The following is a 26,509-nucleotide window of genomic DNA, read 5'->3' on the forward strand; positions in this document are numbered from 1 at the left end:
TAACTACAAGTCGCAAGTGTTCCGTGGAGCCGTGCGCAAGGCGGTAATGTCCCGGGAAGCCGCGTGGGCCCGATCCACCCGCTGAAAAACCATGCCACCAACAAACAGAAGACTGGAACACATCCCAGTAGGCCCCCCTCACCCCACAGTATTTCCAGAGGACTGCGGAGAAGCTGGGCGGCGAGGCCTGTCTGGGCCGAAGGAGCCTCAGCGATGGTGGCGATGGCAGCCTCGGCGGTGACAGCGGGAAACTCGGCAGTGGCAGCGGGTGCCTCGGCGGCAGTGGGAGACTCAGCAGCAACATGGACTTCGATGGCAATGGGATCCTCGCTGGTGGTGGGGTGTTGCAGTCGATGAGCTTGAGGGGGAGGAAGACACTGGGGACCCTGCGTGAGGGGGGTGGGGGGTGCATTGTAGTTTAGAATTATCTGTCCAGGGGATAAGTCTGTGTTTGTTTGTCTGTTCATTTGTTCCGGTGAAGGTGCTGTGCACACGACAGACGGACAACAATCACTTGTCCGTTTCTTTTTGTTTTCACTTTTAATTTCAAGTTTTCGTGTACCTTGTTGTGTGTTGTGATTGGCGACAGACCAATTTCCCTCCGGGAATGAATAAAGTGTTATCGTATTGTATCATATCATATCGATCTGCAGTTGCTGGTCTACAAAAATAGACGCATAGAGCTTGAGTATTTTTTTTTTTTTTTTTTTTTTTTGTGTTTATTTTATTAGAAGTTAATACAGCACAAAACAGTACAGTGGCACCTAATTTTAGGTGCCAACTATGTAATACCGTAATCCATTCTATGTACAACCTCTAGTTTTATGTTATAAGAAAGAAGTAAGCAGAACAAGAAAAAGAAAGCAATAGAAAGGGGAAAAAGTGGAAAAATAGATGGTAGAGAGTAGAAAAACGTGAAGTGTGTATATAAAAAATAAAAAAAAGGAAGAGAGAAAGAGGAAAGTAGAAATAGAAGAGAAGGCCCCTTAAAAGAGAATTTTTCAAATCTGTATTCGGAGATGTAGCTCTATCCGCGTCATGAACTGAAATCAGCAATCCTTACGGCACCGCTGCATCACATGATTCCAAAAAGTCGATGAAAGGAGACCAACTCTTTAAGAATTGGTCATATTTATCTATTAGTCGGAGTCTCATTTCTTCAAGGCGTGCTATGTCCATCATATTCCTAATCCACATTTTAACAGTTGGTGTGGTTGTATTTTTCCAAAATTTAAGTATCAATTTCTTTCCAATTATTAACCCATAATTTAAAAAAACATTTTGATCTTTATTTAAATTGGTATCTTCTCCTATTATTCCAAATATAATCCATTCCGTTTTGGGAGCTTGAGTATCTTAACGGGTGAGATCGCATGTATGGAGAACATGAATGGGTGACTTTTCAGGTCAGAACCTTTCTTCAGACCACAGACAGGCTGCATCTCTGGGGAATATGGATAGAATCAGGCAGGATCTCTGGAGAATGTACAGTGGCTTGCAAAAGTATTCATACCCCTTGAACTTTTCCACATTTTGTCACGTTACAACCACAAACGTAAATGTATTTTATTGGGATTTTATGTGAGAGACCAACACAAAGTGGCGCATAATTGTGAAGTGGAAGGAAAATGATACATGGTTTTCAAATTGTTTTACAAATAAAAAACTGAAAAGTGTGGCGTGCAAAAGTATTCAGCCCCTCTGAGTCAATACTTTGTAGAACCACCTTTTGCTGCAATTACAGCTGCAAGTCTTTTGGGGTATGTCTCTACCAGCTTTGCACATCTAGAGACTGAAAGTTTTGCCCATTCTTCTTTGCAAAATAGCTCAAGCTCAGATTGGATGGAGAGCGTCTGTGAACAGCAATTTTCAAGTCTTGCCAGAGATTCTCAATTGGATTTAGGTCTGGACTTTGACTGGGCCATTCTAACACATGAATATGCTTTGATCTAAACCATTCCATTGTAGCTCTGGCTGTATTTTTAAGGGCGTTGTCCTGCTGGAAGGTAAACCTCCGCGCCAGTCTCAAGTCTTTTGCAGACTCTAACAGGTTTTCTTCCAAGATTGCCCTGTATTTGGCTCCATCAACTCTGACCAGCTTCCCTGTCCCTGCTGAAGAAAAGCATCCCCACAGCATGATGCTGCCACCACCATGTTTCACAATGGGGATGGTGTGTTCAGGGTGATGTACAGTGTTAGTTTTCCGCCGCACATAGCGTTTTGCATTTAGGCCAAAAACTTAAATTTTGGTCTCATCTGACCAGAGCACCTTCCTCAACATGTTTGCTGTGTCCCCCACATGGCTTGTGTCAAACTGCAAACGGGACTTCTTATGGCTTTTATTCAACAATGGCTTTCTTCTTGCCACTCTTCCATAAAGGCCCGATTTGTGAAGTGCATGACTAATAGTTGGCCTGTGGAGAGATTCTCCCACCTGAGCTGTGGATCTCTGCAGTTCCTCCAGAGTTACCATGGGCTTCTTGGCTGCTTCTCTGATCAACACTCTCCTTGCCCGGCCTGTCAGTTTAGGTGGACGGCCATACTCTTTCCATTTTCGGATGATGGATTGAATAGTGCTCCGTGAGATGTTCAAAGCTTGGGATATTTTTTTATAACCTAACCCTGCTTTAAACTTCTCCACAACTTGATCCCTGACCTGTCTGGTGTGTTCCTTGGGCTTCATGATGCTGTTTGTTCACTAATGTTCTCTAACAAACCTCTGAGGCCTTCACAGAACAGCTGTATTTATACCGAGATTAGATTACACACAAATGGACTCTATTTACTAATTAGGTGACTTCTGAAGGCAATTGGTTGCACTGGTTTTTATTTAGGGGTATCAGAGTAAAGGGGGCTGAATACTTTTGCACGCCACACTTTTCATTTTTTTATTTGTAAAGCAATTTGAAAACCATGTATCATTTTCCTTCCACTTCACAATTATGCGCCACTTTGTGTTGGTCTATCACATAAAATCCCAATAAAATACATTTACGTTTGTGATTGTAACGTGACAAAATGTGGAAAAGTTCAAGGGGTATGAATACTTTTGCAAGCCACTGTAGATGGACAGTCTGAAGACTCAAAACGCTGCCATTCCGTGTTCTCCGATATGCTGCCTCATCTGCTGAGCTACTCCCTCACTTTGACTTTTTTTCCACTATCTATTTCCTCTGCACATAACTTACAGTAGCTGTTTTATTGTTCTGGACATTTTTCTATCTAATTGGCTGTCCAACAGTTCTAATTTCAACAATTCAACAACATATATTAATGATTTGGATGAAGGGATTAAAAGTAACATTAGCAAATTTGCTGATAACACAAAGCTGAGTGGCAGTGTGAACTGTGAGGGGGATGCTACGAGGATGCAGGGTGACTTGGCCAGGCTGGGGAAGTGGGCAGATGCATGGCAGATGCAGTTTAATGTGGATAAATATGAGGTTATCCACTTTGGTGGCAAAAACAGGAAGGCAAATTATTATCTAACTGGTGTCAAGTTGGGAAAAGCGGTAGTACAATGGGATCTGGGGGTCCTTGTTCATCAGTCACTGAAAGTAAGCATGCAGGTACAGCAGGCAGTGAAGAAAGTGAATGGCACGTTGGCCTTCACAACAAGAGTAGTTGAGCGTAGGAGCAAAGAGGTCCTCCTGCAGTTGTTCAGAGCCCCAGTAAGACCACACCTGGAATAATGTTTGCAGTTTGAGGAAGGACATTCTTACTATTGAAGGAATGCGGCGTAGGTTCACAAGGTTAATTCCCGGGATGGCGGAACTGTCATATGTTGATGGATTGGAGTGTCTGTGCTTGTATACTCTGGAACTATGAAGGGTGAGAGGGGATCTTACTGAAACATATAAGATCATTAAGGGTTTGGACAAACTAGAGGCAGGAAACATGTTCCAAATGTTGGGGAAGCCCAGCTCCAGAGACCTTAGTTTAAGAATAAGTGGTAAGCCATTTAGAATGGAGATGAGGAAAAACATTTTCACACAGTGTTGTGAGTGTATGGAATCCTTTGCCTCAGAGGGTGGTGGAGGCTAGTTCTCTGGATGCCTTCAAGAGAGAGTTAGATAGAGCTCTTAGGGATAGAAGGCAGGAACGGGGTACTGATTGTGGATGATCAGCCATAATCACATTGAATGACTCAAAGGGCCGAATGGACTACTCCAGCACATATTGTCTATAAAATGTTACTGCAGGGCTGCTTTAGGTAACTTTGAACTTGGGTTGGATACATTAAATGGAAATATAATCAGGGGACAACAAGTACAGGGCTGCGGTGGGAGATTGAAACCTTCACGTGGTCCGCCCTGTTTCGATGAATGCAATCAACCTGGTGTGCAAAATCAAATAAGATCAAATAGAACAAGTTGTCCTACAACATTAGGCTGTGCATGCCATACACAATAAGAAGAAGAAGAAGAAGAAGAAGCACAGGGCTGTTGACATCTTTCTTCCCATGCCATTTAATATGCCTGAGCATTTTAAACTTGACTCACAACTTATAGTTCAATTTGACTTTGTTTTGGTGACATAACCTGCTGAGATTCTGTACAAATGTGGAATGTCTAAACTGTTTTTCACTTTTCCTCTTGTTCTGTTAGATTAATTACAGCACCAGGGGCCCAGGTTCGATCCTGACTATGGATGCTGTTTGAGTGGAGTTTGTACGTTCTCCCTGTGACCTGCGTGGGTTTTCTCCTGGAAGCTCCAGTTTCATCCCACAGTCCAAAGATGTACAGGTTTGTAGACTAATTGGCTTGGTATAGATGGAAATTGTCCAGTGTTGCTGTGCAGGGATTGCTGGTCGATGTGGACTCGGTGGGCCGAAGGGCCTGTTTGACTACAGACCCCACTGACTGGAGGCTCCACTGCAGAATGGAACGTACTATAGCATTGTATCTCTAAACTAAACTAAACTGAACAATTACAAATGGCCCATCATAGAATTAAATTAAATCTAACTAGTTTAATTTTGCATGAAACATAACCAATGGGATCGTGGGCGAATCCACTGATTTGTGAGGAGCAGAAACAAAGAATTGCTGCTTAATACACGATAAAATATCACAAAGTGCTGAAGTAACACAGCAGGCCAGACAGCTACTCTGGTGAACATGCATAGGTGATGTGCAGGAACCAACTGCAGATGCTGGTTTATAGCAAAGATAGACATAACATGATGGAGTAATTCAGCAGGTCAGGCAACTTCTCTGGTGAAAAAGAATGGGTGACATTTTGGGTCAGAAATCTTCTTTTATCTATCAACCATCTGAAGAGGGATTCCGAGCCCAAACGTCCCCATTACTTTCTCTCCAGAGATGCTGCCTGACCTGCTGAGTTACTCCAGCACTTTGTGTTTATCTTATGGATAGGTGACATTTTGAATGAGACCCTTCTTCAGATGTCAGAAGAAGCCTCTGCAGGCAAATCTGGTCAAGAATGTAATGTTTCTTGGAAATAGCAGGAACGGGCTCCTAAGTCCACAATGTCTGTGCCGAACATAATGCCACGATAAACAAATTTCATCTGCGTGCATATAATCCATATGCTCTCAGAGGTGGAGCTAAAGAGAGCAATCACTCAGATATTGGAACCCAATTACAACTGTGTATCCCTGAGCAATGTTCCAGTTTGACTGCAGACCCCTCTGACTGGAGGCTCCACTGCAGAATGGAACATACTATAACATGCAATGGGCCAAAATATGTGTGCTCTTTTGCTAATGCTCCCACAGAGAATCAGTTTGTGTGCGGAAATGCAGAAATCACAAAACAGACGAGCATTGTACTCACCATTGATTTCAGCAGCGAATCATGAACACACTAAGTGAGGGGCTCATTTCACTTCACATCTTGCCCTCTTTGTCGTATGCCAGCATTGTGGATATACGTAATACTGCTCTATTCATTGATTCAAATCTGTGACATTAATTAAAAGATCAACTGCAGGTAAATTTAGTTTTGTTTCGTTTAGAGATACAGCTCATAAACAGGCCCTTTCGGTCCACCACGTCTGCAACGACCAGTGATCTCCGCACACTAACACTTCCCTACACACACACACACACTCACACACACACTAGGGACAATTTACATTTTTGGACCAAGCAAATTAACCTATAAACCTGTTTAAGAAAGAACTGCAGAAGCTGGAAAATCAAAGGCAAACAAAAATGTCAGAGAAACTCAGTGGGTGAGGCGGCATCTATGGAGCGAAGAAAATAGGCCTATTTCCTTCGCTCCATAGATGCTGCCTCACCCGCTGAGTTTCTCCAGCATTTTTGTCTAACCTATGAACCTATCCGTCTTTGGAGTGTGGGAGGAAACCAAAGATCTGGGAAAAAACTCACGCAGGTCACGGGAAGAACGTACAGACTCTGCACAGACAGCCCCTATAGTCAGGATCAAACCTAGGTCCCTGGCACTGCAAAGCTGCAACTCTACTGCTGTGCCACCATGCCACACTAAAAGGTATTGGTATGATTATTTGTATAAATGTATTTGTTTATTTTATGTTTTATATTCCATGAGTATGAGAAAAATTTAGAAATATCTTTGAGACTAGTGAGATTGCAAAGGCCATCAGTACATTCTTGTGGAGTGAGGTGAACGGTAAGGAGGGTTTGCAGTAGGTCAGACCATCACTGTTCTGAAACTGTTAACCTCTGATCGTCCATGGCAGCAAGGCCTTCAGGACAATTGTCACCGCAGAGCTGCTGGAGGTAAGTATGGTTGCAGGAAATGTGCTGGGAAAATGGAAGATGCTTGATTGAGCACAACCCAGCCCAATAATCTGGTGCAAGTAAGCTTTTCAGCATGACTGCAAAAACCAAACATCTCTCCATGCACAAGCAGCATCTGGGGAGAGTTTACTTTAGTTCAGAGATACATTGGAAACAGGCCCTCGGGTCCATTGAGTCCACTCTAACCATCGATCATCAACCATCTGGCTTGAAGTACCTCTCCTTTTTGTGGGAGTCAAAATGGCGACCACTGACGAGCACCAGACCACTATATCTAGCACCATCACCGACTTCATTAATTCCCACACCCTGCCTGACCAAGCTTCCAACCTCATCGTTCCCCAGCCCCGCACGGCCCGTTTTTTACCTTATCTCCAAAATCCACAAATCCGGCTCTCCCGGCAGACCCATTGTCTCTGCTTGTTCGTGCCCCACCGAACTCATCTCCACATACCTTGACTCCATACTATCCCCCTTGGTCAAATCCCTTCCCACCTATGTTCTAGACACCTCAGACACTCTCCGCCGCCTCCGCACATTCCACTCTCTAGGCCCTCACCCCCTCATCTTCACCAAGGATGTCCAGTCACTCTACACCTCCATCCCCCATCAGGATGGCCTCAAAGCCCCCCGGTTCTTCCTCGACCAGAGGAGCAACCTATACCCAGCCACTGACACTCTCCTCCACCTAGCGGAGTTGGTCCTCACCCTCAACAACTTTACGTTTGACTCCTCCCATTTCCTCCAAACACAAGGCGTAGCTATGGGCACACGCATGGGCCCCAGCTACGCCTGCCTCTTTGTCGGGTACATTGAACAATCCTTGTTCAATACGTTCCAGGGCCCCATCCCCGACCTCTACCTCCGTTACATTGACAACTGCTTTGGGGCCACCTCCTGCACCTACACACAACTGACTGACTTCATCCACTTCACCACCAACTTCCATCCGGCACTCCAATACACCTGGACCATTTCTGACACTTCCCTACCATTCCTTGACCTCACCATCTCCATCGCAGGGGAGAGACTTCTGACCGACATACACTACAAACCCACTGACTCACATGGCTATCTGGACTACACGTCTTCCCACGCTGCCCCCTGTAAAGACTCCATCCCCTACTCCCAATTCCTCCGCCTACGCCGCATCTGTTCCCAGGATGAGACGTTCCACACCAGGGCATCGGAAATGTCCTCGCTCTTCAGGGAACGGGGATTCCCCTCCTCCACCATAGATGAGGCTCGCACCAGGGTCTCTTCCATACCCCGCAACACTGCGCTCTCTCTCCCCATCCCCGCACTCGCAACAAGGCCAGAGTCCCCCTAGTCCTCACCTTTCACCCCACCAGCCGCCAAATACAACAAATAATCCTCCGCCACTTCCGCCACCTCCAACGTGACCCCACCACTCGCCACATCTTCCCATCTCCCCCCATGTCTGCCTTCCGCAAAGACCACTCCCTCCGCAACTCTCTTGTCAATTCTTCCCTTCCCTCCCGTACCACCCCCTCCCTGGGCACTTTCCGTTGCAACCGCATAAATGCAACACCTGTCCCTTCACCTCCCCCCTCGACTCCATTCAAGGACCCAAGCAGTCATTCCAGGTGCGACAAAGGTTCACCTGTATCTCCTCCAACCTCATCTACTGCATCCGCTGCTCTAGATGTCAGCTGATTTACATCGGTGAGACTAAGCGGAGGTTGGGCGATCGTTTCGCAGAACACCTCCGCTCAGTCCGCAATAACCAACCTGACCTCCCGGTGGCTCAGCACTTCAACTCCCCCCTCCCATTCCCAATCCGACCTCTCTGTCCTGGGTCTCCTCCATTGCCAGAGTGAGCAACACCGGAAATTGGAGGAACTGCACCTCATATTCCGCCTGGGTTGCTTGCGTCCGGATGGCATGAACATTGAATTCTCCCAATTTTGCTAGCCCTTGCTGTCTCCTCCCCTTCCTTAACCCTCGAGCTGTCTCCTCCCATCCCCCCGCCCTCGGGCTCCTCCTCCTCCCTTTTTCCTTCCTTCTACCCCCCCACCCCCCATCAGTCTGAAGAAGGGTTTTGGCCCAAAACGTCACCCATTTCCTTTGCTCCGTAGATGCTGCTGCACCCGCTGAGTTTCTCCAGCATTTTTGTGTACCTTGGTGTTTCTGACTTAATTGTTTTTGTTCAATTCTCAAAGCCAAATTGGGTTGAACTAGACTTAGGCATATTCTCAGCCTTCCCTTCATCAACAGTTCTGAAGGTGAGTAACCTGTTGTTGTGTGTGGTGTGGTTCTGTACTTCAGCAAGAAACTAGCCATGTTTCATGCTGAGCTTTGTGTCACAAAGATTTCACACCATAGGGCAGCTTTGTATATTAATATAAGCCCTTATGTGTGTTGATAGTCAAGTACTCTGACTTTCCTTATCGACATTGAGTTGGGCATAAGCGTGAGACAAATCCAGTTTAGTGAAGACTATGTTCTGCGTACAGATCTTGCGAAGTTGGTAATGGATATTGATTGTCATCAACAGCTTGGTTGATTGTGACTTTGTAATCACCACATAGTCGAACAGTTTTGTCGGCCTTGGGTACGGCCACAATTGGTGTTGCCCAGTTACTCTGGTCAGTCTTCACGAGTACTCCATTACGCTCTAATGCCTCGAGTTCTACCTCCACTTTGTGCTTTAGTGCATATGGTACAGGTCTTGGTCGACAATACACAGGCCTCACATCTTGCTTAAGTCGAATGTGTGCTGAGTACCCTGTTATTCCCGTGTATCTGTCAGCAAAAATGTTTGCTTATGACTTTTTCAAGACGTGATTTGGACAAATTGACGCTGAGAATGTTCTTGCAGTCTAATTCTATTCTACTCAGCCAATCCTTTCCAAGGAGGGTTGGTTTATTTCTGTAGCTGGCTACTATGATGGGGAGTGTTACTGACTGACCATTATGCAGAACTTTACAGTTCATTTGTCCACAAGTCTCCAAAACTTCACCCGAGTAGGTTCTCAGCTTGACCTTACTCTCAAACAATGGTATCTGTGGGAACTTCTTTATAATGTCATTGAATGGCATATCTTTTGCCTTGTGCAAGGAGATTCATGAGTGTGCCGTGCACTTCAGGACCGATCTTCGTGAACAGAATCGCTTTCATGCGTTCGCAAACGGACTTATTTGTTTCAGTCACTATCTCTCCTTCACCACTAATCTCCAATATATTGTTTTCCGTGAAAAACATGTTTGCTCTCTCCATGTAGGAGCTGAACGGCTCTCTACTCTTGTCAAAAGTGCCAAGGTTTCCGATGTAGCCTGTGGACGTGCCATCGTGTTGTTTTCATTTTTCTAAAAATAAAAGTTCCGTTCAAAAACCCCAAATTCCTGTCTGTTCGAGTGTAACAATTCACCTAAAATTAGCTGCACAAAGACTATTCAGCTTGAGGAATTTGACAAAAAAAAACTCAGTCTAAAATGTTATACACTCCCAAGGACGACATCTTGTCATGTAGACACAACATAGAGATAGCCTGACAAACTCTCGCCGATTTATCCAGCTGCTGTTTTAAACTACAGTCCCCTGCATAGACGGATCTGCAGGCCTCTCATGTCCAGCTCACAAACAACTGCGACACAACTCTGTATTTACTGTTTAAACTGTTAAACAATACTGCATGTTGCAAAACAGTCCTACACTGTATTTAAAGAATAAGTTCACAAATTCTATCCTATCCTCATCACCAATTTTGTTATATTCCGGACAGCAGAATGAATAACAACTTACACGCAGGCTGCCTGGATCACAAGAGAGATTTATTACCCAACATTCCCTACTTATATACAACACCAACTTATCAGCATATACATGAATATGCATGAATACATTACAATTGCCACAGTCAGCTGAAGTCTGACACCGGGCTCCGTGTCCTTTGAAACCCGCAATTCCAGCGGCAGAAGTTTCCATTGCGGGAGCTCCGAAAAGTGGTTTCCCACCAGTGACCTGTGAATACCCTACGTTCCTGTCCACTGGGCCTGTGGCCGGAGCCTCCAAAGCTCCGGAGTCGGGTTGCAGCCACGCACCACCACAGCTCCTCCCGTTCCGAAGACGGTCAGTTCCACGATGTCAGGTCCGCAGGCCCCGCGACTGGAGCCCTCGGGTTGGTCCCAGCCGGAGGCTGCCGCCGGCTCCACAAAGTTAGGCCCAACGACACCGGAGACCCAACAGGGAAAAAGCCGGGTCCCGAACAGGGAAGAAACTAACGATTTCCCCCACCCCCACATATACACAGCTAATTAAAAATAATAAAAACTAGACTCATTTAACAAGACAAAAAGAAGACAGACAGACAGACGGACTGTAGTCGAGCCGCTGCCGATAGGCGCTGCCACACCACATCTCAGTATGGGTGTCAGAGATTATGGCGAGAATGCGGGAGGATGGGGTTGAGTGGAAAAGAAAGATCAGCCATGATTGAATGGTGGAGTAGACTTGATGAGCCGAATGCCCAAATTTTCGCCCATGATTTATGAATATGAGCTTCACTCAAATCGTTCTAGATTATACACTTCCAGTAAATTAACTTCTTGATGGAGTACAATAAGGAGCAGTTTGAGGACATCAGTTGTGTGGAGCACTATCTGGTGTCCTTCCCTGTGACATCTGTTGTGGAAGTCTTGAGAGGACATTCATTGCGTGGGCAGACTTCACAGCAAGTATCTGTAGTGAATTATATAGAAGAGCTGCTGCAGTTTGTGGGATAAGAGCAATGATGTTAGAAAAACACAGATGACCAATGAATAAGACCATTAGAGTAAAGAAACACTACAAATACACCACCAAACTGTGTGGAGCATTCAATTGCTGCATCTCATTGCTGATCTCTAAAATTATACCTTAATTTGGTGTAAACCCAAGCAACAAGTTTCATCTTTGCTATCCAATTTCTGTCAAAGAGAACAGAAGTGGGCAGGGCATGCCAAATGCCACCATTAGATGTATTTGGTGCTGCGAAAACATCAGATGTGTTATTGTGGCTTGCGCCCAGAAATGCTCAATTCAATTTCTCAATGGTTACTAATAGATCAAGATATGATAGCTAACAGGATGCAATGCACAATAAGCAACTTTTCTGACAGTTTTATACACAAAGATGCACATAATGAGTCCATTTTTGATGCAATAACATATTGTGTTTTAAAAAATTGTGTTTCAATTGTATTTAAAACCATTTTAGATTATTTAATTATTCAAATTATTCAGTTGTTCAATTTGTTTCAATTGTTTATTTAGCTCTCACTACTTTTTGAATTTTGATAATGTTTGTACATTTGGCAGCTTTTTTTTGAATGATGGTTTAAATTGGGAACGGTATTGATTCTTTAATTTTTTTTGCTCAGGCTTATTCCCCATACTTGTGTGAACCATGTATTTTTTTCTTTGCCAAATAGAGCGTTGTAAATTGTGCCCAAAGTTCCGTTGCCAAACAAATTTGGTTATATGGATCTTTACCAGGTACATGTGGAGTGATGGATAATTAAAAAAAGATGAGCCCGAACAGAAAGCAATACTTCTCAATCTATGAGCCAATTTGTTCAATATTGCCTACATCATCCTTAACTTTTACTTGTTTTATTTTCTCTGGTTTATATCCTATCACCATTATAGTTGCAAATTATTTTTTACTGGGTTCTAACATGCTGTTCAACACAACTAGGACTTTACTCCTTCTTTCCCTTTTTCTACAACTTTCCATCAGTCTATAAGTCAGGCTGCTGAGGAAGTTGAGAGCCCATGATATTAAAGGGAAGATACTAACATGGATAGCAGGTTGGTTGGATGGCAGAAAGCAAAGAGTTGCAATAAAAGGTGTTTTTTCATGTTGGCTGCCAGTGACTAGTGGAGTTCCGCAAGAGTCGGTGCTGAGGCCACTTCTGTTCACGTTATACAGTATACAGTATTAATGATTTGGATAAGGGGATTGTAGGCTTTGTGGCCAAGTTTGCAGATGGTGCTAAAATAGGTGTACGGGCAGACAGTGTAGAGGAAGTAAGGAGACTGCAGAATGAGTTGGACAGGTGGCAGAGAAATGGCGGATGAAATTCAGAAAAGAAAAGTGCGGAGTCATGCACTTTAGTAATAAGAATAAAGGCGTAGACTATTTTCTAAATGGAGAGAGAATCCAGAAATCGGAGGAGCAAAGGGACTTGGGAGTGCTGGTGCAGGACTCCCAAAAAGTTAAATGAAATTCAGAAAAGAAAAGTGCGGAGTCGTGCACTTTAGTAATAAGAATAAAGGCGTAGACTATTTTCTAAATGGAGAGAGAATCCAGAAATCGGAGGAGCAAAGGGACTTGGGAGTGCTGGTGCAGGACTCCCAAAAAGTTAATTGGCAAGTCGACTCGGTAGTAAAGAAGGCAAATTCATTGCCAGCATTTGTATCAAGAGGATTCGATACAACAATGGAATAGAATAGAATAAATATTATTAGCCAAATATGTACAGTATACATACAAGAAATTTGCCTTGGTGCTTTGCTCACAAGAAAAACAACACGATATACAGTAGACAATTAAAAATGAAACATAAAAAGTTAAACATGTGAAGAATTAAATAAAATTGCAGAGCAAAAGGAGGCTACAGACTTTTGTGGCCAGGGTGAGAGAGGTCAGAGATGATCTTGCCCGCTTGCTTCCTGGCCCTTGCAGTATACAGTTCGGCAATGGGGGGAAGGTTACAGCCAACAACCTTCTCGGCAGATCGAACGATATGCTGCAGCCTCTGGATGTCATGCTTGGTGGCTGAGCCAAACCAGACCATGATGGAAAAGGTGAGGACAGACTCTATAAGGGCAGTATAAAACTAGACCATCATTGCCGGTGGCAGATTGTGTTTTCAAAGCTGCCACAGGAAGTACATTCTCTGTTGGGCCTTTTTGATTGTGGAGTCGATGGTGGCCTCTCATTTAAGGTCCCTGGAGATGATGGTTCCAAGGAACATAAAATACTCCACAGATGTGACTGTGGCGTTCTTGATGGTGAGTGCAGGGAGGGGAGAGAGAGCACTCCTAAAGTCGACAATCAATTCTACTGCATTAAGAGCATTGAGCTCCAGGTTGCTGCGATGGCACCAGGATTCCAGGTGTGACACTTCCTGTCTGTAGGCAGATTCCTCCCCATCCTGGACCAGTCCAATCAGGGTTGTGTCGTCCGCAAACTTGAGAAGCTTGACAGAGGTGTCTGTGGAGGTGCAGTCGTTGGTGTAGAGAGAGTAAAGCAGAGGGGAGAGGCCGCAGCCTTGCGGTGCTCCTAAGCTGAGGGTCAGAAGGTCTGAGATGTACTTTCCCAGCCTCACATGCTGCTTCCTGTCTGTCAGGAAGTTGGTGATCCACTAACAAAGAGGTTCAGGCACAGTCAACTGGGAGAGTTTGGAGTGTAGTAGCTCTGTCTCAATGGTGTTGAATGCAGAGCTAAATTCCACAAACAAAATCCTTGCATAGGTCCCCTGGTAGTCTAGGTGCTGGAGGATGGAGTGCAGGCCTAGGTTGACTACATCATTGGCCCGGTATGCAAACTGCATGGGGTCCAGCAGGGGGTTTGTGATATTTTTCAGGTGGGCAAGCACGTCTTTTAAGGGTTTTTATAATTACAGAGGTCACTGGAACTGGCCTGTATTCATTAAGTCCAGTAATCCTTGGCATTTTGGGTACAGGGACAATTGTGGAGACTTGGAAGCAGGCAGGGTCAGTATAGGTTTGCAGGGACTGATTGAAAACGTCTGTGTAGACCGGTGCCAGTTGTTCAGCACAGAGCTTGAGGGTAGAGGGGTAAACATTGTCAGGTCCTGGAGATTTCCAGCTCAATAGATATGTAATGCTGAGGCTCTATAAGGAGCTGGTCGGGCTGCAGTTGGAGTACTGTGAGCCAATTTGGGCCCCATATCTGAGAAATAACATGCTGGGTCTGGAGAGAGTCCAGATGAGGTTTACAAGAATGATTCCAGGAATGAGTGGGTTAGTATATGATGGGCGGTTACACAGAAAAGCTGGAGAAACTCAGCGGGTGCAGCAGCATCTATGGAGCGAAGGAAATAGGCAACGTTTCGGGCCGAAACCCTTCTTCAGACTGATCAGGGGTGGGGGTGGGTGGGGACAAGAAAGGGAAAAGGAGGAGTAGCCGGAAGGCTGGAGGGTGGGAGGAGACAGCAGGGGAGCTGAGGAAGGGGAGGAGACAGCAAGGACTAACAGAATTGGGAGAAGTCGATGTTCATGCCCCCGGGGTGCAGACTCCCCAAACGGAATATGAGGTGCTGTTCCTCCAATTTCCGGTGCTGCTCGCTGTGGCCATGGAGGAGACCCAGGACAGAGAGGTCAGAGGCGGAGTGGGAGGGGGAGTTGAAGTGCTGAGCCACCGGGAGGTCATGTGATGGGCATTTGACAGCACAGACAACTCCAGCCTCTACTCACTGGAGTTTAGAAAGTTGAAAGTCTATTCCTTGAATTTCCATTTCAAGCAGAGTGTAGGCCGCCAAATTCAAATGCAATTTCATACCATTTCAAGCAGAGTGCAGGCCACCAAATTCAAATGCAATTTCATACCATTTGGGCTTTATACCCCTGGCCCCCCTGAAGGGCGCTACGTCCATCATCATGATTGACAGGTGAGAGGACCAATCAGCTGATCTCAAGAATTTTTAAACATTCATAACTTTTTATTGTTCATTGATCAGAAAAATCCCCAGGGCTGCCTCAGCGGAAGAGGACTGTTGAGTATGATGGCCAAAAATCATAACGATATATGGTAGCGTTTTTTTCTAAAATCAATATACAGCGCAGCCAGGAAGTGGTCAGGATGAGACTTTTAGTTATATAGATATTGACCGTTTTAACCTCTGTGGCATTCTAGTAATATATCCTTCTCCAAGTGCCTTCTAATTGTTTAGGAAATAATGGTAGTCTAATGAGAGAATCTCTCTCAGCACTGAAAATCTCTACATAATGAGTAAATCTATTGAGTTAGATGGGAAATTTATTTGGGGACATTATTTCAACTGCCTGCCCCCTCCTTGATTTTCCATCAGAGGTCATCGTTGGCATCAAGTGTGCCAAACCAATTTGATACACACATATTGAGGATATATCAGCCAACCTACAATCTCTTTCATAGATTGGCAATTAAAAATAAATCTTTGTCCTTTTTTCCACATGCCACCTATGTTGAGATAGATTTGGAAAGTCTGCCATGGCCATTTGCAGCTTCAACATCTGCTTCACTCATATTAGCTTCAGGACAGACCACTTGACATGGGTAAAGATCCAGCAGAAGCCCACAAAATGTGCAAATGTCCCAGAACCTCAAACAATAAACTATCTGGATTGAGGCAGCCATTGAAATGGGCAGATACCCAGTCCCTTCCAGATCCAATAAAACTCAGCAGAATCAATAATCTCAACTATGAATTGTTATTTCTGATTATTATTAGATTCAAGATAACAAAATTCTTCAAATAATATGTCCCACTGAGATTTTTAAAAAAAGTCTAATTATACTGCAGAAAAAGATAAAATTAGGATGCTGTGAGCGTATTTTTATTCCTTCCAACCAATAAGATTACACTTTAACTCTGTGAAATGTAAACTCTAAAGGACTCCTTCCCAATCATGCCAATACTGTATGTGGTACTAGGATATACAATAACTATAACTATGTACAGCTTGGAATAACATTCAGGAAAATGACATCCACAATTCCCTGGTGACCAGGGGATAGTTGACAGTCCATTAATCCCTCCTTTGCTCGAAAATTTCCAATCATAACCAACACCAATTTGACAACATTTCAATCTCTTCATGCACACGATATGACATTTATAAAAATTGTCTTTCAAAAGCCCTGGGGGAATGTTTGCCCTTTTACCAGATGAGAATAGATCAACTCCAAACTATAAAAATGCATTATATAAGATTCAGTTGCTGTGTAGTATTTGTGCCCCCTGGACATGCTTCCCAACATCACCTCTAACACGTCAGCTCACCACTAGCTCTAATTAATATAAATCAATCATTCTTTCTAATATTAATGTATATCCCAAGATATTTTTAGTTGCTGCTTGTCTTAATTCACACCTCTTGTCAAGGGAATGCAGCTAATACAAATAAAAAATAGTAATGGGTAAAATAATGGGAATTAATGTAGAAAAATAATTGCAAGACATGATGGTTTCCAGCCTTGGGTATCAAAAATATTAGTGAGAATATTGCAGATTCATTGTAATTATACAGGAAATGCGGTAATGAATATATCATTGCAATCCAAGCTATTATTTCAGAAGGGTTAAAGGATAGGCATCTGCAGACACCTGTCAGTTCAACATCAGTTGTGAGGAACTTCCTGGAAGAGAAAATAAGGAAGACATTGCATAGGGCATTCAGAAAGTATGAGCTGCTCAATGGTAATTAGGCTGTATTTTTGAAAGATGCTTGACTAATATAGTCATGCGATCATACAACACTGACACAGGCCCTTTGGCCCAAATTGTCTTTGCCGATCAAGATGCCCCATCTAATCTAGCTCCATTTTCCTACATTTGGCTGTATCCCTCTAACCATTTGCTATCCACGTACATGTTCAAATGACTTTTACATATTATACCTGTCTCAACTACTTCCTCTGGCAGCTCATTCCACTTACCCAAATTTCTCTACCTATCCAGTGCTTTCAAGTTACCCCTTAGGTCCCTACTAAAACTTGTGCATTTACCCTATCTATTCCCATCATGGTTTTATGCATTTCTATAAGATCAGTCCTCTCTCTCCAGCACACCAAGGAATAAAGTTCTAGCCTGCCAAATCGCTCTCTATAGCTCAGACACTCGAGTCCTGGAATCAAACTCGTAAATCTTCTCTGCACCCTTTCTAGCTTAATGACATCTTTCCTCCAGCAAGGTGAAGAAAACTGAACACAATAGTCCAAGCTCAGCCTTGCCAGTGTTTTGTACAACTGTAACAGAATGTCCCAATTACCATACTATACCTAATTCCCTGACTGAAGAAGCCTTCTTCACCACCTTATCTATCTATGACTCCACTTTTAGTACTTGTACTTCTAGATCCCTCTGCACTACAACATTCCCTCGGGCTCCACCATTCACTGTGATGGAATTGCCCAGGTTTGACATCCCAAAATGCAAAGACATGCTTGTCTTAACCATTCCTCAGCCCACTTGCTCAGCTAATGAGAAGACCCCACTGTAATTATTGATAGCTATCTTTGCTGTGCACTATACCACCTGATTTAATGTTAGTTGAAAAGCTAGGTTTGGTAGATGAGTTGCATCTGTGAATGTTGATGATTTTAAGATGTCTGATAACTTTCCGCACAATAGATTTTCACCTAAAATAGATGATTACCAAATCGAATGCAACTTTGGTGACGTGGCATGGTAATTGATTCAGAAGCAGAAGACCAGCAATAGAGCAGAAGATATAGTTTTCTGTTTGGCACGATACAACACGCATCGTTCTCAAGGGATCAGGCATCAACATTTCACCATATCTAAACAAGGACTTGCACACAAAAAATCCAAGATGACAATAGCATTGGAGACACCATAATTAGGGCAGATGGAAGGATAAACTATGATAGATGTTTCAAGAAAAGGTAATCCACTTTCATTCGGAGAAATTCAACTTAGAATGTTTCTTAATGGTGTTTGATCTGAAACTATGAGATTGCAAATGTGTTTTTATATCTCAGTGTATGAATCACCAAAACCTGGCCTTGTGTTATAAAAAGTAATCACAAAGGCTAATGAAATCTCCACCTTTTATCAAAAAGGTTTGCAATTCAAATGTTTGATTTATCTTGGTCAAACCCTATTTGGAAAAGAGTGTTCAGATTTGGATGGCACATTTCAGGATTATTAAAAGATGTGCTGTGTAGTAAACCTGGAATAATATCAAATCAATATGATAAAATTAAGAACATAAGGGGTATCGGTAGATTTACTAAAAGCCATTTACTGGGATCGCATGGCATGATTTAGCCACTCCTGCCTCAGGTCAGGTTGCACATAAATAGATACATCCAGAGAGATACAACCAGGTTATTTATTGGAGTCCATATTGGAGTCCGGAAGGATACTGCCTGGACCTGGTTCCAGCAACATCAACAAGCATTTGACTCTTTAAAGTCCAAGCTGAACCCACCTTGACATTCTTCGACCTGAGGTGTCCTGTCATGATAACCTGCGATGCCTCACGATACGGGCTGGACGCAGCCTGCCTACAAACATCTGCTGATGGGACTGTACTACCTGTATCTAATGCCTCCCGCACCATTACGAGACAAATACTATAAAGAGGCACACAACGGTCACCCAGGTACTGATGCCATGTTGGCCCACGCACAGAATATGTTCTACTGGCCCGGCATGGCCAAGTACATACGGGACAGTACAGCCTCCTGCCCCAATTGCAACAGCCTGGTGCCGCACCAACAGAGACAGCCCCTGCTACAACAACCCCCAGCAGCACTGCCTTGGACGTCGCTGGCAGCAGATATTTTGGAATGGCACAGTAAACATTATCTAGTCCTAGTCGACTCCTACTCTAACTGGTTCAAACTTGATTTACTGCCCTCTATCACTTCAGAAATTATCATTCAAAAGCAACAGAGACACTTTTCCACATTCTGCGCACCTGGCCGCTTGCAGACCGATAACGGAAGACAATTTACCAGCCACGTATTCAAGCACTTTGCCAACCGATGGAACTTCCACCATGTCATGAGCACCTCCGAATAACCTCAAAGTTACGGGCTCGCTGAACGGGACGTTAGAAGCGCAAAACAACTAATGGAACGCGCCCACCTAATCAAATCGGATGTGTACCTCAACCTTTTAAACCTCAGAAACATCGCTAGAGACGGGGTCCTGGGCTCACCAGCCCAATGCCCGATGTCCAGAACAACGCGACCTCTGAAACCAATTGCCCAGCATGTCCCTTCTCCACCGCGACCGGCATCTCTGACTAACAACAACATTACCTCTCCCGCATGCTCTCCCTATGCTCTCCCTATGCTCTCCCTATGCACTCACCTCAAGTGTCCCCTGCTACTTTCCCACTTCTGGGTTCACTGCCTCCCTCTCCCACTGACTTTTCTGGCGTGGAGGGAGAGGGGTTGGTCCGTACGCGTTCGGGCCGCATTAGTAGACCGCCTGACAGATGCGGTGAGTAGGTTTAAATTCTGAAGTCGCATGTGAGTTTCACTATATTCGCTTTTTACGGGGAACGATGTAGATTGGTTATTACATGTGAACCAATCATAGTAGAAATAGCATCACTGACCCCAACTTACTGTATGATTCATACTAACACCCACTTCCTACACTGGTCAGTCTTGGAAGTGGTAACGATGAACCAACAACTAACAACCTGCTGTCCTGCTATACTATACGTATTGATTAAATATGACTTTGAACTCCAGACTGCGTAACTTGCTTATTTACACATGGAGTATGATTTTTTTGAGCAGCCACATCAGTTCAAGATAGCTTGTATTGATTGAGGCAATGTTTGCAGATCTTAAAAAGGAGGTGACTTGCAATATTTCATATTTTTGAAAGGTTAATGCATCAGACAGGAATAGGCAGCATGATTTTCTGGATTCCTTGGTTGACAAAGTGGTATGGATGAGATAGGACCTCCACTTCAAATGAAATGAATGCACATACTGAAGCGTTAGGACACAGATACAATACTTAGCAATATCTAATACCTAATTTATATAGTCAAGATCAGTTAAGGTCATCAGTTCCTTCTGCCAGCCATTGTCGTACAAATCTTGCACACAGCTCCATGCTATGCACTCCCACCGTGAGCTCGTAACAATCTCTATCAAACAGGATTGAAGAATTATGTCTATCCATCCCTCTACAACGTCTGTCATCCAAATTCATGTATCTCAATTTTCACACTCCTTTTACCCTTCAGCCTTGAGAGGCTAATCATCCAGAACACAGCAAGGCCCTTTCACACCATTTTCAACTATCATCAGCCAACAGTGGGACTCTGTTGACTACAGCAAGAATGGATTGGCAGGGAGGGGGATTGTGGGTTAAACAAGCATTCAAAGGCCCAATGTCCTAGAGCAGAAAATGCCTGTGACCACCACTGTGGGATGTGTTGGTTGCAAGAGTCAGGAAGTCATACAGTAAGGATACAGGCCGTCCAGCCAATTGATGTCCATTTTCACATCCTACACTGATTCCATTTTATTCTTCCCACATTCCCATCAACTTTGAAAATGGCGCCTCTTGCAAGCGGGCTCAGTAGACTATTTATGTACACTTACTAAACAAGGATGTATGGGAATACTGTACGTAAGAAAACAATTTCACTGTGCATTTGCATATGTGACAATAAACACACAATACAACTATTGAACCAGGGAATCATTGAACTTCACAAGATCCTACCAATGTTACACACAAGGAGCAATTTTTAGTGGCCAATTAACTAAACTCTGAAGTTCAGCTTCTGAATGATCCTTCCATCAGGTATGATACAATCCAATTCTACTCTACCTTATTGCAGACATTGGACATTGCCTCTGGAGCACATGCTCTATAATGTTTAGTATTATAGTCTGCACTCTGTAATGTTCCCTTCATCTGACATATTGTACGCGAGTTTGGCTTGATTGTTTTTACATGATTTGATAGGATAGCTTGCAAAACACATTACAAAAATAAACCAAAACCTAAACCAGCTTAGATTTGGAATATAGGAGCTAACTGGAATATTCAGAGCAAGCCCATGCAGTCACAACGATAATGTTCAAACTCAACATTGGACAGTACCCATGCTCAGTATCAACGCTGGGTTATTGAAGTTATGAGGCAGCAGTTCAACAAGCTACACCTTGAGAGCCACTGTGGTGTTGAGTCACTGAGGAAAATGTTGTGATTGTATTAAATTTCACATCATACATGCCATTCATTCGCAATCCATTTTGATCTGCAATTTGTGGATGGTGTAAGTATGCAGTTCTGACTAGCCATCACCTCTGGATTCATCATAATCTCCTTGCACTTTTCAGCTTCAAGGTGGTTTTGATGCTTATCTGGTCATGTGGCACCTGTGGAAGCAGTAAAGAAGAAGGTTCTTCCACCGTGAGAACTAATATCTGCGGCCACCCACACAGATTGTGGCACTTTGTGAACTGCAGCTTAGATGAAGATGTTGATAGGGATCATCAGGTTATAAGGTCATAAGTGATAGGATTAGAATTAGGCCATTTGGCCCATCGTCTACTCCGCCATTCAATCATGGCTGATCCATCTCTCCCCTAACCCCATTCTCCTGCCTTCTCTCCACAACCTCTGACATCTGTACTAATCAAGAATCTACTTATCTCTGATTTAAAAAAAAATATCCACTGCCTTGACCTCCATGACCTTCTGTGGCAAAGAATTCCACAGATTCATCACCCTTTGATTAAAGAAGGATGTGCAATTAGGTGTTTACAGCACCAGCAGTCCTGTCTGTAAACTTCTACAATGTATCAGGAGCCATGAGGTGCCCACATTCATTCTTGCAGAAAACATGGCCCATAGCCTGAAGCTCAGTCTTCTCCACCATTGACCCAAGAATGATATGTAATCACTCTGCTTTCACTACAGCATAGACTGATGCTATCCTGATGTATGTCTAATATTGTCTCTGAATAGTACATGCTGCTTTCAGATTAACAACTATTTAAGGATTGTGTCATGCTCTGCGGATGCACCAATGCACATCAAAGGTTTCATAGGCTATCTGTAGAGCTCTTGAATGAAATAGAAACTTTAATTCATTTCATGTGGATAAATCTGCACACTTTATAATGGACGATTAAGAAACCACAGTACCTATAGTTTCTCAATCCAACATCTGAGTATTGTGACAGAAGCTTAGCTTAAATATATGTAGTATTAGCTTGCAACCATGCAAGCTTAGAGCGTTTCCATTATAGTTCTGGGTGCAGTAAAACTATTCAGGAGTCCCTATTCCAGCGTTGAATCAGGTCCTTTAGCCCACCGAGAGGACCAGCGATCCCCGCACATTAACACTACCCTACACACACTAGGGATAATTTACAATGATACCAAGTCAATTAACCTATAAACTTGTACGTCTTTGTTTGAGAAAACTGGAGATCCCGGAGAAAACCCATGCAGGTCACAGACAGAAAGTACAAATTCCGTAAAGATAGCACCCATAGCCAGGATCAAACCCTGGTCCCTGTGGCTGTAAGGCAGCAACTCAACCACTGTGCCACGTGCCATTCTTGGCTTTTTAGCCAAACAAATGATCCTACCTGCATCCAGCCTATTGAAGCCTTCAAGAAATGTGTACATCTCAATGAGATCTCTCTCTTCTAAATATGGTGGCACAGTGGCAGAACTGGTAGAGCCACTGCCTAACACTGCCAGAAACCTAATTCAATCCTGACCTCAGATGCTATCGGTGTTGACCTTGTACATTCTCTCTGTGACTGCATGGGTTTAGTCCAAGTAATCCGGTTTCCTCCCACATGCCAAAGATGGGTGGGTTTTAAGTTAATTGGACTCTGTAAACTGCCTCTTGTGGTAGGGAATCAATGTGAGAGTTAGATAATATAAACCTAATGGGGATGTGTGATTGGGCTTGGCATGGATGGTGGGTCGAAGGGCCTGTTTCCAAGCTGTAACTTTCAATCAACTTAATTAATAAATACTAAAAAGCACAGGTCTAGCATGCTCAGCCTTTCCTCATATAGGAGCACTGGCATCCCTGGAATAGGTTGAATGAATCCTGAATTATCTGCTTCTTATTAGTGTATTAGTATTTAGGGAAGGAAGGTATTGTTCCTACTGTTAATATTTTGATACTTTGAATATTGGAATTTGCTTAACTTCTGTGTTGAAAACCATCAACATTGACATTTCATCTTATGGAGATACAGATAAAGTAGGAACAGCTTTCTATCTGCATTTTCAAAAGGCAGACTGAAAGACAGACATTTCACTGAAAGTGTAACACATAAACTTATTTTTGGAACTAAAAGGCCTGTCCCACTAACACGACTTTTCAGCAACTGTCTTCGACCTTCAAGCTCGAGGGCACTCGCCTGAAAAACCTCGAGCTGGATCGACCGTCAGCGATGAAACCGCGAGCCGAATCAACCGTCTGTGCACACACACACACACACACACACACACACACACACACGCACGCACACACACACACACACACACACACACACACACACACACACACACACACACACACACACACCCACACACACACACACACACACAAACACAAACACACATCGCAAAGGCGGGGGCCAAGGAAAGTGGGGATCACTGTCTGAAATTCACACCTGCGATGAACAAGAAGGTAAAAGACGGCTGGCACAGTTACGGTAATTATTTTAGAGAGCGCGGAGAGGGAAGGGGAGAGAAGGGGAGAGAAGGGGAGAGAAGGGGGGAGTGAATGAGTGTAGACACTTTTAAGAAGTCAGGCAACTTTTAATAATGGTTAGCGGGCATTTAACACTACCAGTTGGTTTACTTAACATTTTTTTCTCAACGAGCTTTACCTTCGACTACCTTCGATTATCTTCGATTGCCTTCAATTACCTACGATAGCATTACGACCTACTCGACTAAACATACGAGTAAAAAAATATTGATTTTTTTCAATGGCGACCTTTTTTTACTCGCGGGTATTTTTCAGCATGTTGAAAAAAATGCCGCAGCTTAGCTGAGGCCTCATGTACGCGGGGACTACTCGAGCATGAAGGAGAGTTATAAAGATATTCTAGGACCTCGTGTCGACCATGCTGCGAGTATGAGTCAAGGGCAAACTCTTCTAAAGTCGGGAATTACATCACTGCAGTGGGACCATGAAGACACAAGAGACGGCAGATGCTGGAGTCTGGAGCACAAACAATCTACTGGAGGAACTCAGAAGGTTAGGAAAGGGGCACAACCCGAAACATTGAATGTCCATTTCCCTCCGCAGATGCTGCCTGACTCACTGAATTCCTCAGCAGACTCTTTGTTGCTTTTGGAACTAAAATGATGACCAGGGCATTCACGTCATGAAATCAGAAAGAAGTTTAAATATTGCACTCAAGTCAAGACATGACATTGCATCTAGCAGGTAACAATCGCAGAAAAACATTGGCTTACAGAAATTATTTGTACTGAGAACCATACAATTATTATTGACATTTCATACATAGAATATCACAGAATATTATTTATTACTTTTTTTGATACTGAATTGCAAGTCCATTTAATGTATTTTAGTAATGGCAGATATATATTCAATATATAACCAAAATCTAGCAGAAGCTATTTGGTTAATTGAAAATGATCATAGAAATCCTTTGGTTGATGGGTATGAAGGCTTTAATGTGGCATCAGGAATGTGCATCTTATTCTGTGGCATGACATATTCCCCATAGCATTTTGTTGAAGGAGAGCTACAACATATTGTTGAAGGAGAGCTACAACATACCTTTGCGATATGCAAATAGAGGCCGACTGCCCCGTTTGAATTCCCTTTTATAAAGTTTTGGTCATGCACAATTGTAAAACTGGTAATAAACACAAAGTGCTGGAGTAATGCAGCATCTCTGGAGAAAACAGATGTGTAACATTTCGGGTTGTTAATCCTGGCTAAATTGGAGAAGCTAGGACTTCAAAATGGGGTAAAAGCTTCAGGGCTGCTGGGAGATTTGGTCAATTTATTAATGCTCTTTGCAGAGCGGGGACAAGCTGTGGAGTGGTGCTAGGGTGTCTAGAGCCTAGATACAATTTGCAAGAAAAGAAATAGAGCATCTGCAGACCCTGTCAATTAGGTGCAAAATCCATAGAATGGATTGGATGGCTGCAAACCAGACATACACCTTGCAAATAGTTGTATATAATGTTGCAGAGTACTACTTTACTGAGTGTTGATTGGATGAGGTATTGAGCCTTGTCTGGGTTTATGGCAGATCAGGTTAAATGTTTCCAAGTTGGCTTCCTTGCAAAGTCCAGTTTGAATACAATGTATTGAGCTGCTGTATTATTGGGTTAGGGAAATGTCTGTTATGAATGGGCTTAATTGATATCTGTAATTGGGTTATTAAGAGACCACCCCAATGTGGTTCGGTCCCTCTAGGTCCCGGGACATAAAAAAGTCCGCTACCACGAGGTCCAGCATCAATCTTCTGGGAGAGCACTTGGGACTGCGTGAACTTCTGGAGTGTCTCTGTTTGAGCGAGGCCCAGAGGACTTGAACAGGCAGATATGGGAATTAAACCTGCGGTGGGATAGGTACAGTTGTTGAACTGTAATGCACTTTTGTTAAAATTAAATTTAGTTGTTTCAAGTGCTTGATTCAGTGTTTTTACTGAAACTAGACGTGGGGGAAAGCTTAGAAACGAGCAATTTACAGGGTCGCAACCCTTCTTATGATTAAGACAGTCGAGAGATAAATTTAATGCTATTACCTATGTCAGATCATTATTATGTGTATGCAATTGAATGCTTTTGAAAGAGAAATTATGAGATCTTCACTAGGGTTTTAACATTAATTGTATGTATGTATGTACGGAAAATATAACTGTTAATCATAATTTACCTGACAAGTGGTGATAAACTAGCCTTGATAGAAGGGGTCAAATTGATATTCCATTAATTCTAATGAAACAAGATTAAAATAAAAAATATCTGAAAGCCAAGTTCATCATCAAACCTTGA

The sequence above is a fragment of the Leucoraja erinacea genome, chromosome 1 (assembly GCF_028641065.1).
Source record: "Leucoraja erinacea ecotype New England chromosome 1, Leri_hhj_1, whole genome shotgun sequence".
Lineage (NCBI taxonomy): Eukaryota > Metazoa > Chordata > Chondrichthyes > Rajiformes > Rajidae > Leucoraja > Leucoraja erinaceus.